The following is a 17,497-nucleotide window of genomic DNA, read 5'->3' on the forward strand; positions in this document are numbered from 1 at the left end:
AAACCACATTTGTCTAGGCTCAGGCGGCGAGTGGTTGTACTTCTCCTGGCTTCGGTTAATAATGAACTTCATGCCTCTTTGGGGACATGACTTTTGACATCGAGTGAAGGCCCACATAAGAATCAGAGTGGGGTCCTCACTGGAATGGAGATATCCCTGCCTGGTGTGTCCTGGAACCTGGTAGTGTATGAAAAGCCCGGTGGTATGATATCTGACCAGTCTGAAGAGTTTGAGAATAAATAATTTTCAAAACAACCCGGCGGCCAGCCAGGGACGCACACTAGCTGCAGACATTGGACTGCGATGCGTTAGGCTGTTGTTTTATTAACTGATTAGGGCACTAGGCCTGCCATCCTCACCTGGTGCTGTTGCCACGGCGGTGGCTAGTAGTGGCTACTCTAATGCTCCTGCTGCCAGTCCTGAGTCCTCGGCGCCAATATCGTCATCGGGTCACGCTGACTGGGGAGATGAATGGCCGTCCGTAAATTGAAATTGAATGAACCAGTCACCATGACTCACTCAGTGGTGGGGTGCGGCCGACCCCTGCGAGTATACTGGGGTTGTGGCAAAGCGCAATCTGCCTGCTCTCGCACAGACTTTACCCCCGCAGAAGCATAATCCTGTCCAAATTAGTGCTCTAACCTGCCCACTGGGCAGCAACACTGAACTGAGGGGCCATGCAGAACATATCATCAGAGATTGATGCAGTACTGGACGAGCTCAGCAGACAGCAATTACTTGCAGACGAGTTCCATAATAAAACAGTGGCACTGCTAAATCCAGTAGTGAGGTAAATTATTATCAACGTCAATGACATGCAGCAATGCATATAGCCCCGGCCCCTATAAATAAGTGGCGGTGCTAAGCACCGGAAAGCACCGACACAAATTAAGCACTGACCCTACCCAAATCCACTCGATACCACACAATTACACAACTAACTAATCCAATCTAACCCACATAATTCCACTACACACTACACTACATCTGCTTCATAATACATGGGTGAAAGCCTGCCATTTCCAATGCTTATAGCTCTGACTCAAACAAATGGGAGACTGGTTGCATTTCCAATGCTTGTTTTAACATGCTTTTTGTTGCATGACTTATATGCCAAACATTTGCAGAGCTCGACTTGTACATGGGCTCTCAGAGACAAGCCAGACCCATATTTTGGATCTGGCTTGTCTATCCCTGTTAATTTGTTGGCCTGTCCATCTCTAATGATGCCTCTGTATGTGGACTAAATGATGTCAGTGATTCAGATGTTCTCACGTCATCCTCAACATTCGAAATTTGTTGATTGACCATCTCTATACTAGAGGCTTTCTTGTAAAGTTGTTCAGACGTGCGCTCTAAGCACGATTTCAGGGTCTCAATCTTGCCATCTATCATATGCTAACTTTTTGGTTTGTGCTGTCATGTGGTATAGGGTGGGCAGCCCTCTACATCCCTAGGCACAACACTGTGCCATCTGCTGCAATTGTCTGGCCTACACCAGGATCTATGGTGCACCCAGATCTCTAGAATAGGATCACCTTCACTTCCTCACTTCTCTACAACCATTAAGGAATCCATTGGAGCCACCTTTACTTTTCCCAGTTCATTGGCTCTGCTTCAAAGGGCCTGTCATTCTGGGTCTTACTTTCTGGGCATCAGATCACTACGAATCAGTATACTTAGGGCATGGATGAAGGGCCAGCTTTAGCATTGGCGGTGCCCGCTGCAACAATCTTTTTTAGTGCCCCTCCACCCATACCACCTTCTCCATGGATTCCCTCACTAACATCCTCCAACAGTGCCCCTCAGCTCCACAGCCCCTTTCTAACATACATTTCATTTGTTTAATATTGTTACTCGTACGAGTGTAGGATGTTAGAGCACTTTACATTACATACGTTTACAGAGACAATGAATCCTAGGTGTGTAAATCAGTCTATAGGAAATGTTAAATAAGACAATATACATTGCAATGTGTAGGAATCACATGTCAGCCACACTAGTATGCAATATATTAAAAGAGTGTTGGGTTTAGCAAAGCACAAACTAAGGGTTCAAAACGTACCACAATAGTTGGGGTTGGCCCTACTAGTAAGAATGTATTAGTTTAATGACAGACTGAGGAAACAAATAATATTCTAACCTCTATGTTGGGTCACCCAAAAATGTTTTGCTTTTATCCCTCCTGCTTTCTGAACTGTTTTCTTGGATGTTAGGTCTCTGTGCCATTTAGCACTGCCAACCAGTGCTAAGGTGCTTTTGCTGTCTCCTTTATACATGACACCCAACTGACACATTTAATTTATCTGTAAGTCCATAGAAAAATGGTACTACATGTCCCTAGGGCCTGTAAATTAAATGCTACTAGTGGGCCAGCAGCAATTATTGTGCCACTCCCCTATATAACCCTTTAAATACTTGTCTCAGGTCCACCATTGCAGCATATGTGTGCAGTTTTATTTCGACCTCGAGAAATAAAACTGTTGCCAAGCCTAAACCTTCCTTTTTATTACACATAATTGACCACTAGGGTATGCCCTAAACAGACCATAGTAAAAATAACAGGGAGGTGGGTCAAGACTGATTTGCATATGGATGGGTCCAAATTGGTATGGCATGGTCAACAAAACAATTATGGATTCAGTACCAGATCTCTGTGCTGTGGGTGAATGACATTGTTCAGCGTTCCATCCATCAATTGTTCTTTTTGCACTTGTCACCCTGAGTGTGACAGGTATGCCCAGACATGAGCCCCATTCTCACCATGTCACTGGAGTCAAGCTAGCCTGATACCCTGAATCCGGTCCCATGAGCTTGTTTCCGGTACTGGGAGGACCTGGCCTGGTGGTTGGGGCTTGACTGTTCCCATGGTACCAGCTCCTGGACTCTGCTTGTAGGATGGATGAAGGAATTGGGCCTCACAGACTCAGCACTCAAGCTTTAACTTCCTTTCTCAGTGACAGGTCACAGAGAGTAATCTTATTTCAATTCTCTTCTGAACCTCTCATCTTGCCGTGTGCGGTTCCTCAGAGGTCCTCCTTGAGCCCAACTTTATTCAATCTATTTGTCTCCCTACTGGCTAAGCTCATAAGGTCTGTCAGGTTTCAGAATTTCTTGTATGCCGATGGAACGCAAAGCATTGTGTCAATCACTAAAGATACAGAGGCCATCTCCACCATCTTCAGAAATTGTATGCAGGCAGTATCCATCTGGATGGGCAAGGACTATCTCAGACTCAGCGGAGAAAAGATTACGGTCTTAGTCTTTGGGAGCCAGCCATCCATATGGAATACTCTCTGGTGGCAGGAAAGCAGGGCACATTACCCACCCCTTTTGATTCCACCCAAAAACTTGGAGTGTTGGTCGACATTAATTTGTCATTTGACCTGCAGGTCAATCGAACTGGTTCAACCTGTTCTTGGATTATCAGAACTCTAAGTAAGCTGTTACTCTATATTCCTCTCTCGAAAGGCAAGCAAGTGGCTCTTGCGCTGATCTCATCCAGGTTGGTCTATTGCATGCACTCTACTTGGATATTAACAAGACTGCTGTGTCCAAGTTACAACTGGTACAAACTGCGGCAGCAAAACTTATTTTTGATATTCCTAAACATCAATCAGTCTCAGCAGGAATATCGAAGTTCCACTGACTACCTGTGAAGAAACGTATTGTCTTTAAAGCTCTATGTATTGTTCACAAAGCATTGCGCAATACTGGACCAAACCAGGTTTTAATGGTACAATCCAACTAGACAGCTCCCGTTTTCAAGCCAGAATCAGGTGACTGTCCCGAAATGTACAAGTAGGATGGGGAGGCAGAGCTTTTTCAGTGGCAGCGGCCAGGCACTGGAATTATCTTCCTCGTTTCATGAATAGCTTCCAGGCCCACACCCCTTTCCGGAAGGCTTTAAAACATTGGCTCTTCATCCTTTAAGGAGGATTCAAGGTCACTAAACACTGAAACCTCATTCTGGCTGTGCTCCCTACTCCAGGACTAACTGTTATTCATGCCTTGATTCTTTTGGGCATGCATTTGCGCTCTATAAATCTCTTTTCATTTCATGAGGTGCAAGGTCAAGGCTGATTTGCATATGGCTGGGTCCAAACTGGAATGGAATGGTGAAAAAAAACCCAATTGATTTATGCCCAGATCTCTGTACTCTAGAGTGAATGTCTGACATTGTTCAGCATTCTGTCCGTCAATTGTTCATTTTGCATTTATCACCCTGAGTGGGACGGGTATGCCCAGATGTAGGTCCAATGCTCACCATGCCACTGTAGTCAAGCTAGCCTGGCTGATGAGGGGTGACACTCTGAAACTGGCCCCATGATGCTTGTTTCCAGTCCAGGGAGGACCTGGCCTGGCAGTTTGAGCTGGACTGTTTCCATGGGGAGAAAGGTCAAGACTGATTTGCATATGGCTGGATCCAAACAAATGGCATGGTGAGCAACAAAATGATGGATTTAGACCCAGATCTCTGTACTGGGGTGAATGTTTGCCATTGTTCAGCATTCCATCCATCAATTGTTCTTTTTGCATTAAACAGACCACAGGGCAAGGTGTGTTGCATTTAATATTTGGGACATGTACTAGTTTTATATGTCCTGGTAGTGAACAACTCTCAAATTAATTTTTCACTATTGCAAGGGCTTCCTTTCCCGTAGGATAACATTGAGTTAACTTAATACATTTAATAAGTGATAACTTTTGTGTAGGTGCAGGTGGGAATGTCATGTTTGGTGTCTTAGTAATTGCAATTTAACTTACATGGTAAACTTGGATTTTAAGTAACAATTCTGCATATGCCACTTTTAGGAATTTGGCATTTTCTTGTCATAACAATTTGGTGCCTGCAGCCTGTTTTCTGGGTCACATGACTAAGTGTAGTTAGCAGGTGGCCGTTATGTATTCCTCCCAGACAATATCATGGTAGAGGGCCAATGTGTTGGTCAGATGGACTATCCTGACTTGATGAGGAGGCAGAGATGTCACCTGTTACACTTGCACTTCAAAGACACTTCCTCAGTTCACAAAGAAGTTCACACTAGTCTATTGTGACTGCAGACAAACTGGGGCAAGGAGGCAGAACATTCCAAACACCTCTGTTGGGGGAAAACTCCAGGAGTTTCTTCCACTTTAAAGGGGGCACCAGGTATAAAAATAGGGCTCTTATACCCACTCTTCAGAACACTTATGGACCTGTGGAAGACTTATAAGAAGAACTGCTCTGTTTCCCTGCTGCTGGAAGGACTGCCCTTCTGCCTGAGGAAGGACTGGACCTGCTCCTTGAACCCAGAACCACCGGAGTGACTCCAAGGGCTAGCTGACTGGCCTCCTGTTCTGAGTTACAGGGACATGACAAGCTCCAAAGACCTGCTCCGCATCTGGCTGGCTGCCCATACTCAAGTGCACCCGCCTCTGGCCTTCGCTAGAGTGAGTCCTGATGCTCAAGAGGTGCCTTCCAGGTACTGGACCCTTGGCTGGTACTAGAATGTACTCCTTTTGGCCCAACTGGGGGTACCCTCAGAACCGATATAGTGCGACGCGGCATGACACAGGACCCCACATCGCAGCACCTCACAGCCCTTGCTGCTCCTCATTGGAACAGACACAGCACGACTCGACACAGGGCCTCGCGTCGCAGCCCTCACAGCTCCTCATTGAAACTGACTCAGTGTGGCGCAATTTGATGAAGGACCTCACAGCGCAACACTTGCAGCTGACCATCGAAACTGATGCAACGCGACGCAACACTCCTGCACCAAGGACATCAGGTACAATCTTCAGCCGGACTAACCTAGTCCCTATATCCGGCATACACTCCATCACTGTCGGTCTGAGCTTGTGACTATGTTCCGGTCCGGCACAACAGATACTCACGGTTGACGCTTTGTGCTATTAGGTGATTCATTAACCTTAAAACTTTGAAATTGCATATCTGCAGTTCTACTGACTGGATTTTTGTCATTATGGTATCAAATCATGCATTTAATCTTAGTCTATTTTTTTTAATGTGTGTAGGATTTCACTTTAGTGCTGTTTGTGTGCTGCATAAATACTTTACACATTTCTTATAAGTTAAGTCTGACTGCTTTTGTGCCAGGCTACCAGGGGGCTAAGCCCAGTTTAATTTAGTCACTGTTTGAGGTTTAACCTGACCAGGATTGTAACTGTTGCTTGAGAAGGATTCACACGTCCCACAACCAACAACCTAGTTCTTCATACTATACCATGGAGTTTGCCTGCAGCTTTTTGATAACAGTTCACAGGTAGGTCACTGTCCTATATTACAATTATAACTTATGAACTGCAAGTAACAAACTGGTAAAAGGACGAAATATTTTTCAAAGTTATTTGATGAAAACAATTTAGACTTCATTTTTAAATGTTCGCGGCAGAGCTAGCTGGCACGAAGGTGGCTGATTTCTGAAGAGGATCCTTGGAATTCCCCCTTACCCATCGGAGAGACCCTGAACTCATCCGTGAGGGCAGGCTTTAAGACAGTGCGACCGGTGCAGCTCCTCCTGGCGCATAGCTTGGAGGCAGTGAGAGGGGGAAAGAATTGGGGCATGTGTTGTGATCACAAAACGTTTACAAACACCTGTTACAGAGTTCCTTGTGTATCCAGCAGTTTTCAGGCCACAATACAAATGTCAAGATAACTCTGGTGATTAATATTCCTACTGAAGTTTGATTAGAGTTTTCTCTAGTGGCTGTTTTGACTCATGTTAAAGTTGGGATTAATATGTCTGCTGAAAAGAAAAAAATGAGTACCATACAGTTCACAGAACTGTATTTTGTGGGGATAACTCAGTGGGTTACTGATTTTGTCACAGAGATCAGTCTTCAGTGACATCTGTGAGAAGTGGTAAAGAGATTGGACTGGAAGGCGTAGAACCTCTCTCGGCTCTCGGTTTTTGGATGGCAGTCTTCAGTGTCAACCTAGTACCAGGGTCACTTCTTGCCATACGTTTCCCTATAAAGGCGCACAATGGGGGTACATAAGGGCTTCTTCCAAGTGGTAGAGTAGTTAGTTAGGGGGCAGGGGATGCCAGAAGCAACAGTCCTAAAGCTGGATAATAAGTGTTGCAGGACAGAATATCAGATAAGCAGTCAAAGCTACACTTTTTACCTTGTACGAGCTGCCAACCTTGAAGGTTTTTGTTTTTTTTCACTTGTACGAGCTGCCAACCTTGGAGGCTTATGTTTTTTTTCCCTGTATACATTTTGACAGATACTACCTGGAGAAAATTATGTGAAGAAAAAATACACCTAGAGAAATTTTTGTAAAGCTTGTTATACTATTACGAGCATACATTTTCATTTGCATGAATCCAATTCATTGGATTACTGAGGCGCTCAAATTAAGCCTCAGGTATCATGAAAAAGAGAGGCAGAGAACTGTGAACCCTTCCGACCCCTTCCCTCCTTCAACTTCAATATCTTGCTAGACTGAGCACACAGAGCTTAAGACGGGTTGAGACCACCAGTGCTCTTCCAATAGAGAGCATGTCCAGTGGAGGCTGCGATCGAAACAGCATCTATAGAGGTAAAAAGAGCACCAACATACAAGATACAATAATGCAAAGTTAAATTCAGTCTCTCAGTTTAACTTACCTGTCATGGGCTTGTCAAGCACCCAAATCCTTGTGGGTGGGAAATGCTTAAATATGAAGCCTGGGCGAAATTGCTTCTAGGTTGGCGTGATCTCGCGTAATTTCATGTTATGCTTGTTACTCAAAATGTCAGAAATTATGCCACTACGCATAGTGGAGATTTCGTTCAGGTAATAATCCTAACTTTGGAGCATGGAAACAACGCGAACGACCAGAACGCATGTGGCTTTTGTATGTATTATGTGTGATTTTGCACTATTTCTTAGGGCAAAATATCGGTGCTAAACAATAGTACAAAATGTCAGTGGCCTTTTGCACATTTAACATGATAGTGCTGGCATTTCGCAAAATTTCTTCAAAAGAAAGTATGTAGATTTCACCCAGGTGTAAAAAACATATCAAACCACGTATTCACTTAATGGTCGTGTCTACTTTGGCCTCCCTCCATCCTTCCACAGACTTTAACAGGACCTGCTACTCACTACGGAAGTTAGGCAGTCGAATTCAAAACGTCCTAAGTGGTTTTGACCAGAGAATGAAAATAAACAGAAGCAGAGATGCCCAAGTCCTTACTGTAATTGTGTTCCACCAGGACCACAAGAGGACCATTGCATTGCATTGCTATCATTACTTGTGTTCAGGCTTGTGCTTTTTTATTCTTCATGATGTTTACTCTGCCAAGTTTCATGGATAACCTATTGTGAGTCAGTATGTTTTATATTGTAAATTTAAGGACTCTACCTATTGCGGTTCTTGGTTATTTTTGTTTTGTGTTTGCTTGGGCAAGCCCATGCTAGTGGAGTTATTGAATCATCAGTGTTGTCGGCTATAGCACGTTTCGTATTATGCCCTTTGAGTAAATGTGGCTGGCAAACCATTTCAATGTTGTTCTCATTTGCAATACAATGTGAGCCGTAGTAGAGAGGTACTGCTCTGCAAAGAATATGATGCAAATGGTTTAAACAGATCTAACAGAAAATCCAACAAAAACTCATTCCCATAATCAACTAAGACCTCAGCACTCCCGGCTGCCAATGGTCACAAATTGGAGGTGCTCTTTCTCCTTCCACACAGAGCAACTTTTGGAACTCACATATATACTAACAATTACTTAGCATTCCGGGGAGCTCTAAGTACCTTGCTCTTCCCATCTATGCGATTGGAAGATAAAGATGATGATCAATACACACTGGCAAAATGGCATGTGCAAATGCACCATGTTTGAGGCATCTCTTTGCACCTTCACCTCACCAGGTAGCTCCCATAAAGCAACTACTACACCCAGCAGCTTTCCAATCACACACTCTGAAAGGAGAACAGGAAACCAGTGCATTACTGAATGTTCGAAGCCTCTTCAGGGGTATGAAGAACTACATAAATGCTGCGATGCAATACAAGGTAGCCATGGCATGATTCGCGTTGAAGGTCCATTTAATGTTCTTTGACATTTTACAGAACTCAGGTCGATCGAAGCGACTTATTTTTAGAACCTCACTCTCTGTTTTACCAGAGCTGACCTGCATGCCCACTTGGAGGTATGATATGCTAGTACTATTTACAATGCTGTATCATCAAAGGAGAAGTTCAAACTCGCGGCAGGATACAAAATAATGTTAGCTGAAAAGACAGAACTGGCTGATAGTCTCACATCTGACACAGACATCTTGAGTTTTTGATGCAGCTGTGACTGCTGATAGGACAGGCATGGCCTGTCTGAATGGAGACATTAACTGCACATTCGTCAATGCCTTCTATTGGTATTACGATGTAATTCCTCAGTAGGCTGCTGCTCAATGTCTGCAGTTAAGATCTTCAAATGTTCCATGACTGGAGCACTGTGAAAATGTGTCCTCTAGCTCTGCAGCCATGCTCTAGGTTTCTTTTCTCGTGCTGCTCAATGTCTGCAGTTAAGATCTTCAAATGTTCCATGACTGGAGCACTGTGAAAATGTGTCCTCTAGCTCTGCAGCCATGCTCTAGGTTTCTTTTCTCGTGTATGGTTACCCTAGCTTGCTCAACGAGGTTGAGTCTTATGAGATGCTGGGTGATCAATAATTTGTATGAAACTTCTGATTAGTCCTACTTGTAGATCAAGACTCCTATTTTTTGGTTTCCACTTCAAAACCTACCTCTTCTTAATAAATGCTGTGGGGAAAGAACCTTGTTCAGCCAGCCAGTATTGACTTGGGTCGCTCATTCTATTACCCGTTTATTTGATAAAGCCTGAACGTTAAAGTAGCTCCATAACACATTTGCAATGACAGCTGTGTCTTAGATCCTTTATCCTCAACCTACACAAACACCAATGCACCATCATTTACTGCAGAAGACAGGTGAATTTTACTATAGCCTTAGAGCCCTCCATAGTGGGTTTTACCAGCCATGAATGGCCCGTTCCAGTGGCCGAAGGCGAGAGCCTTTAACAAGGGAGCGGGCATTTAATGGCAAGTAGAGCCCACTACGGAGGACTCTAAGGCTATTGAATATTCCACCCCTAGAGGGCACAAAGTTAAGATTTGTAAAAACAAAGGTCTCTCGGAGCCTGATGGGGATTAAATCCCCTGTGGCTCCAAGAGGCCTATGTTCACAACAATAGGTGTGAAATGAAAAAAGCATTGGAGTGTTGCTCTCCGGGCTTCTACCAGACATTAGTAGCCCGGAGCACTTCATTGTCTGCCATGAAGTGTTCAACATTCAAATGTTCTACTATAGGTGTAATCATGTTCCTCTTCCAACAGCTGAATTTCATAGGTCATATCTGAGATTACCCTTTATCAACTTCTCCACTGTAACACACTTTTCTTCTACCACTTGTAGTTATCACACTGTCCTCAATTAAAGGACTTGCAACATGGAAGGACTTTTATTTTACATCTATGCACACAAGCAGCATCCAATGCCACTACTGTCCAAAAGCTGATGCCAGGTGCAACACTAGTAATAAAGCTCAATACTGACTTGGAGCAGCCAATAGCATTACAGCTTTGGGTGAAAGTGCACCAATCCAAACATTCCACTCTCTGTCTCAGTGCTCTGCTGTGAGGGGCTCCACATACACTTCTGTCAAGGCACCTGGTTCTGATCTACTGTCCTGTCAATAAACCAAAACCGGAAACATTCATGTAGCTCAGACGTGCAAAACAACTTCCTGGTCCAATTCTGCGACACCCCCTAAACTCCACTAGTGCACAGCTATAATTGTGTCTAGACTGCTTAACTTTTAGTTTTGAGAAGTGAGACAGCAGATCACTTCAGGCTGGATAAAACCACTGCTGCCCTATACAGAAGGCCACAGACCTCGGTCCTAGGATCTCACTCTCCCCGGCAGCTCCACTGTGCCCTGCATAGCCTCTGAAGCATGCTCCTCTGTTGCAGGGTTCGAGTCTACCTTGATTCCGGTTTCTCGCTGGTTGCGCATTGTGTGCTTAATTTTGTGCTTAATTTTATCTGATTGAGCCTGCATCTGTTTTTTGTTATATTCCTCATTGTCCTAGCTGTGTTCCCTTCTGTTTTTCTTTCCACTACCGCTGACCCGTGACTCCTCCCCCTACCGCCCTGCTCCTGCCTTCCAGCTGCACGTCCCTCCCCCTCTCCTTCATAATGGCTGCCGCTACATGGTCGCGCGCAGCGGACATGCCAAAGGTGCGCCTTAGATAAGCACGTCTGCGCCTGTCCGTGACCCGACCGCGACCGGCGCCAGGACCCCTGGTCTTCCCAGACCCCACTGCTACGTCTCAACCAGCCTCCACGCACTCAACCCTGGAAAACACGTCGACTGAGCAAGATCCTCTCCGAACACCGCCCGCACCGCCCAGGAGGAGGACTCGCCATCGCACACAAGACCCCCCTTCGACTCTCCATATCCAGTACGAGTGATCTCCAATCCAACACAGAACACCTCCAACCTCCACTTCCAGATCCAGACTAGCCCCAGGACCATGCTACGCAGCAATCTCATCTACAGACCACCAGGATTGCGCACTCACCACGCAAAAACCATAGCTGAGCTTGCCGCACGCCAGGCCATCACCTGCATGGATTACATTCTACTCTGGGACCTGAATTTCCATCTCGACAACTACAACAACCCCGACTCCACCACTCTCCTCGACAACCTAGGAATGAAGCAGCTCATCAACATGCCCATCCACAGAGAGGGTCACACCCTCGACCCCATCTTCACGGGATAAACTAACATCCGCTTCAGCCACACCAGCCAGCCCCTCTGGACTGACCACCACTGCGTCCAATTCACCTTCAACTCCACCACCGCACCCAAAATCGCCCATGCCCGCCACGAATGTACTGGAGCAAGGTCACAGAGGAGCACCTGAGCACCACCCTCCGTCAAACCCCCCCCATCACCACGAACGATACCAACTCCGCAGCCAGGGAATTTCACTGCTGGGTCTCCTGCTGTGCCGACAAGCTAGCACCCCTCTGCCCCACCAAATAATGCCCTCTGAAAGCCGCCTGGTTCTCCACAGAGCTTCAAGAAGCCAGACGCTCCTGCAGAAACCTAGAGAAATCCTGGCGAAACCTGAAAACCATGGAATCACGGAACAATCACAAAAGCGCCCTGAAGGAATACCACCAGCGCATAAGAGCCACCAAACGGACCTTCATAAGAGACAAAGTCCAGACCAACGTAACCAACGCCAAGGAACTATTCAACGTCATACAGCAGTTCGCCAAACCCACCTGCGAAGCCACGGACGTCACACCTTCCCAGGAACTCTGCAACAAGCTCAGCTCCTACTCCCATCTGAATATCAAGGCCCTCTACAACAACTTCAGTGAACCAACGACAAACACAACCCCCCTACCCACTGCCACCGATAAGCCTACAATCACGTCCTGGGATCCCTCTAGCATCGAACTTATCACCGCGACCATGAAGAGAACCCACTCAGGAGTCCCAATGGACCCCTGACCACTGCACATTTTCCACTGGGTCGCCGCCGTCATTGCACCCGAACTAGGACACACCATCAAGGCCTCCCTCAGATCAATCATCTGCCCAGACGACTGGAAACGGGCGGAGGTAAAACCCCTCCTCAAGAAACCAACAGCCGACCCTACGGACCTGAAAAACTACAGCCCCATCTCTCTCCTCCCCTTTGCGGCTAAAGTCACCGAGAGACTCGTAAACACCCAGCTCACCACCTTCATAGAAGAGAACTCCATCCTGGACGCCTTCCAGTCTGGATTCCGCAGCAACTGCAGCACCGAGACCGCCCTCCTCACCGCCACCGACGACATCTGAATGCTACTGGATCAGGGACACACCGCATCCCTCATCCTTCTAGACCTCTTGCAGCCTTCAACATCACACGCTCGCAGCCAGACTTCACAACATGGGAATTGAAGGAGCCACACTCGACTGGATCCAATCCTTCCTCTCTGGCAGAACCCAGAGGATCGGACTCACTCCTTTCCTCTCCAAACCTACGGAAATCAGCTGCGGAGTACCCAAGGGATCATCACTCAGCCCCATGCTCTTCAATATCTACATGGCCCCCCTCGCCGTCATTGTCAGACAGCATGGGCTCAGCATCATATCCTACTCAGACGACACTCAGCTCATCCTCTCGCTCACAAAGAATCCCGAAGACCCCAGACTCTAATTTCAGGAAGGAATGAAGAACGTGGCAGCCTGGATGAAGGACATCTGCCTGAAGCTAACCTCAGAGAAAACCGAGGTCCTCATCCTCAGACCCTGCACCTCCACCTGGGACAACACCTGGTGGCCCTACGCCTTCAGGAGCCCACCCACTGCTACAGAACAAGCTCAAAACCTCAGCATCATCCTTGACACCTCCCCCTCCATGAACCGCCAGATCAACGTACTCACCTCTACCAGCTTCAACTGCCTTCGCATCCTCCGTAAGACCTTCAAATGGATCCCCCGACTGCGGAAGGACAGTCACACACACACACGTAAACATCAGACTGTACTACGGAAACGCCCTGAACGCCGGAATCAACAAAACTCTTCTACACAAGCTCCAAACCATCCAGAACGCTGCAACCAGACTCGTCCTTGGGACACTGCACCACGAGCACATGACCCAACACCAACAAGGCCTCCACTGGCTCCCCGTCGAAAAGTAGATCAGCTCCAAACTCCTCACCCACACCTACAAATCCCTCAACAACATCGGACCCATATACCTCAACGAGAGATTATCCGTCCACGTACCCAAGAGGAACCTCCGCTCCACCGACCTCGCCCTGGCAGAGGTCCCCCGCATCTGCAGAAACAGAACTGGCAGGAGAGCTTCCTCCTACATCACAGCGAAAACCTGGAACGAGGTCTCTGTGAACATCAGACGCTCCCTGACCCTGCACACATTCAGGAGAGACCTAAAGACCTGACTCTTCAACTGACCCAGAGCCGTCCCCCCCTCCCCTCCATTTCCCCCTGCCCCTTGAGGCCCTCAGGGGTGAATAGTGCGCTATATAAACCCTTGATTGATACTGGCTTTGAGAATAGATGCTGCGATCAGTTGAATTTATGATTGTGGTTATAGTTGTAAATCACAAAGCTGCAAATTCAATCTCCTGGAAGCAACGCTCATGGTGGGACCTCCGCATTGCAGTTTCTCATTGTGGAGGTCCAGCCACGAGCGCAGCACCCTGCCGTGACTGCAAGGCCTCATATGAGTCTGGCGGCTCTTTATGAATCAGCCCTGAGTTTAAAAAAAGTTGTTGGTCAGAAAATTGAATACAGAAATATCATTGCCTCAAGAATATTGCACTAAAAATATCAACAACCAAAGCATCAAGAAGGTAAGTAGATATTGATAAGTATAGATTTTCTGTTCCTAACTTCTAATTTTTATACCTTGATAATATGTGTATCGTTCAGGTACGTAGTTTTGGAGTTTAGTATAGCAAATCTATACTTACCTTATAGCAAATATATTCTTACCTTGCCATTATTTTGCTCGTGAATATTTTTTCTGCAATATTTTTGTACCAAGATATTTAACAGACAATATACTGATACCATCCTATTTAGAAATTACATGAATGATATAGATGAAGTTTACAGGTGCCATCAGTGAAACAGCTGAGTGTTTACAGATGATAGTATTGAACCTGCTGGGTGTTTACAGATGATAGTATTAACTCCTTCGATGCTGATGATGGAACCGCTCCGTCATCAGCTGTGGTAGCACTGTGCTGATGACGGAGCGGTTCCGTCATGGCCCACTCGCCGCGGATTCCACGCCTGCGCTGGGCGTTCCATTGAGCCGGCGGGGCCATGACGGAACCGTTCCGTCATGAGCACAGCTCAACCGAGGCTGGTGACAGAGCGGTTCCGTCACCAGCATGGGCGCGCCGCGCGGCCGCCCGGACCCCTTAGCGCTGCGGCGGAATAGCCGCCGCAGCGAAGGTGTTAAACCTGCTGGGTGTTTACAGATGATAGTATTGAACCTGCTGGGTGTTTACAGATAATGTTCATTAAACAGCTGGGTGCTTACATCCAGGGCTATTGAAACAGTTGACACTTTACAGATTGCATTATTGAACTGCTAAAACTTTACAAATGGCAGAAACAACCGAGTGTTTACCTATGGCATTAAAAAGTAGCAGAGTGATCACATGTGGCATTATTGAATAGGCTGAGTGTTTACGTACAACAGTGTTAAAATTGCTAATTATTTACTCGTGGCGTTATTGAACCCTACATTTTTACAATTGTCATTAATGAAACAGCTATGATTTCACAGATAGAATTATTGAAATTAGTGAGTGTGTACAGCTGACATTAATGAAACGTGAGTACTGTGTAACACATAACATTGTTGGAACTGCTGAGTGTTTACAGGCAACAATAATTGCATAGCGGAGTTTTTCCTGCTGGAATTAATGAATCAGCTGACAAGTAACATTAATGAAAGAGTTGAGGTTTTTGTTAACATCCTCATGCTCCTCCTTAACAGCAGATTTTCCCCCAATCCCTCTTGAGAACAGCAGTTTAGCTCTGAAAACTGTCTGAACAGATTTGTGAATAATTGATGTGCGACGGATGTAGAGTACCAGCCTCCTACTGCACAATACTCACATCTGGAGAGAGATGCCAGATTTCTTGCACCAGATTCGACAGTTTCTTGCACTGATGAAATTATGCCTGAAATACAAACGAGAATAGAAGTAATCACTATATGTATACATCTTTAAAGGTATATTGACAAAGTGTATGTAAAAGACATTGGGCCTCTTTTAAGAGTTTGGCAGACACGATACTCGATCAAAAGCGTTGTGGAATTTCCACTCCCAAACTAATGGTTACCCACTCTTTTTAGAGTGAAGGGAACTGCCATGTTTCTGATGGCAGAACCTATGCTAGCTCTGGCAGCACAAACCTGTGACTGACTGCCCCTCAGATATTGCGCTGTTGGTCAGAATAGCTGGGATCATATACTCTAATTAGGGCAGACTTTCCAATGTACTTCTTTCCTGTTCAGGACTACCAGGGAAAGCTTGTCGGTACCGAACACGAAACAAAACCAATTTATCCCACACACTGCGAGAACTTTTTTTGCGCTTATGGGATATTTCTGTTTTATCTTTACCTAACAAAACTTCCTATTTGGGAGCTTGTTTTTGAAGAACAAAAAACTTTGAGTGGACTAATTAAACACAATCACTCAAAAACATTTTAGCGCCTTCAGCGCTGTGAAATTGGTTCTGCTGTCGGTCAGGGGCGTCTCCTCCGTTAGGGCGGAGGAGCGCTACCCGACTGCCTTTCAGCACTGCAGAAGAGGAAAAATAAAATGATAACGCGAGGTTATCATCTTTTTATTTTTCCGTGCTGAGGCAGATTAGTGGGGCGGGGCCGCTCTGACGACAGGAGCAGGGGGAGTGGTGAGCACACTTTGTAAGTGCGCATGAATTTTTGTCCGACTGTCTCAGGCAGGCCAAACATTCATGCACACTTTGCATGTTCTCCACCCAGGCTGCATTACAGTGGCAGTCCACTTATAAAAGAATAGTGCATGGTAATCTTGAGAGTAGACTGCAAGCCACTACGCAATAGAGACTCACCAGTTGGACTAATATAATTTGCGTAATATGAAGGACCATAGGCGGCCAATATAGAACATTGTAAGGGTAGTGTCACATAATGTTTACTATTTGGTGGTATGTGATATATTTGTAGGGGATCAATGAATTATTGAATCTGAATGCATTTGGATATTTTCGATGATTGATTGTTTAATTTGTCCCTATGAAAGACTTGTAAGCACATATACGGGAAGCCCATATAGGGCATAATGATGGGTCCCGGCAGGGCCGGACTGGGTACCAGAACCGGCCCTGGCAAAGTGCTCAGCCGGCCCCCTCGCCCCCTCCGGGAGGAGAGGGGAGGGGGGAGAGGAGCAACCGCGCTCTGTAACAGGGCCGGTTTTCGGCCGTTTTTGTTACAGGGCCGTTTTTGCAGCATAACAGCCCTGTAACAAAAACGGCCTCAGGGGCCCAAAACCGGCCCCCCCAACCATGCGGCCCACCGGGGAATTGCCCGGTGCCCTCAACGGCCAGTCCGGGCCTGGGTCCCGGTTTGCTAAAATCACGCATTCACGTAATTTAGAGGTGTCATCAGTGACATCACTGACCATATCATGAGTGATGTAATATGTGAGGTCATAAGCAGCGCATTGCGGGGGCGTGAGTTATAGTTAGCCAGGTAACTATTACTGCTATAGACATATCTTTGGAATCAATCTCCAGCCAGCTCTCATCCTAGGTGAAAAGAAGTGGTGCTGATGCTCCTTAAATTAAGGCATTTGTTTTGGGCCCAGCTTGAAGAGACATATATAGTGTCCCTCACAACCTGTAGGTTTTCTGTTGTGAATGCAAAGCAGAACAAGT

The 17,497-nt window shown here is 46.1% G+C and overlaps 1 protein-coding gene across 1 annotated transcript in view; it reads right to left on the reverse strand.

Moving 5' to 3' along the window:
- LINGO1 (leucine rich repeat and Ig domain containing 1) overlaps positions 1-15,729 on the reverse strand; it is a 922,926-nt gene extending 907,197 nt beyond the window's left edge. The window contains exon 1 of the mRNA XM_086959297.1: positions 15,690-15,729. The gene's annotated coding sequence lies outside the window, so the exon portion shown is untranslated. The remainder of the gene's footprint in view (positions 1-15,689) is intronic.
- Between the last annotated feature and the right edge of the window lie 1,768 nt (positions 15,730-17,497).

The sequence above is a fragment of the Lissotriton vulgaris genome, chromosome 2_2 (genome assembly GCF_964263255.1).
Source record: "Lissotriton vulgaris chromosome 2_2, aLisVul1.2, whole genome shotgun sequence".
Classification (NCBI taxonomy): Eukaryota; Metazoa; Chordata; class Amphibia; order Caudata; family Salamandridae; genus Lissotriton; species Lissotriton vulgaris.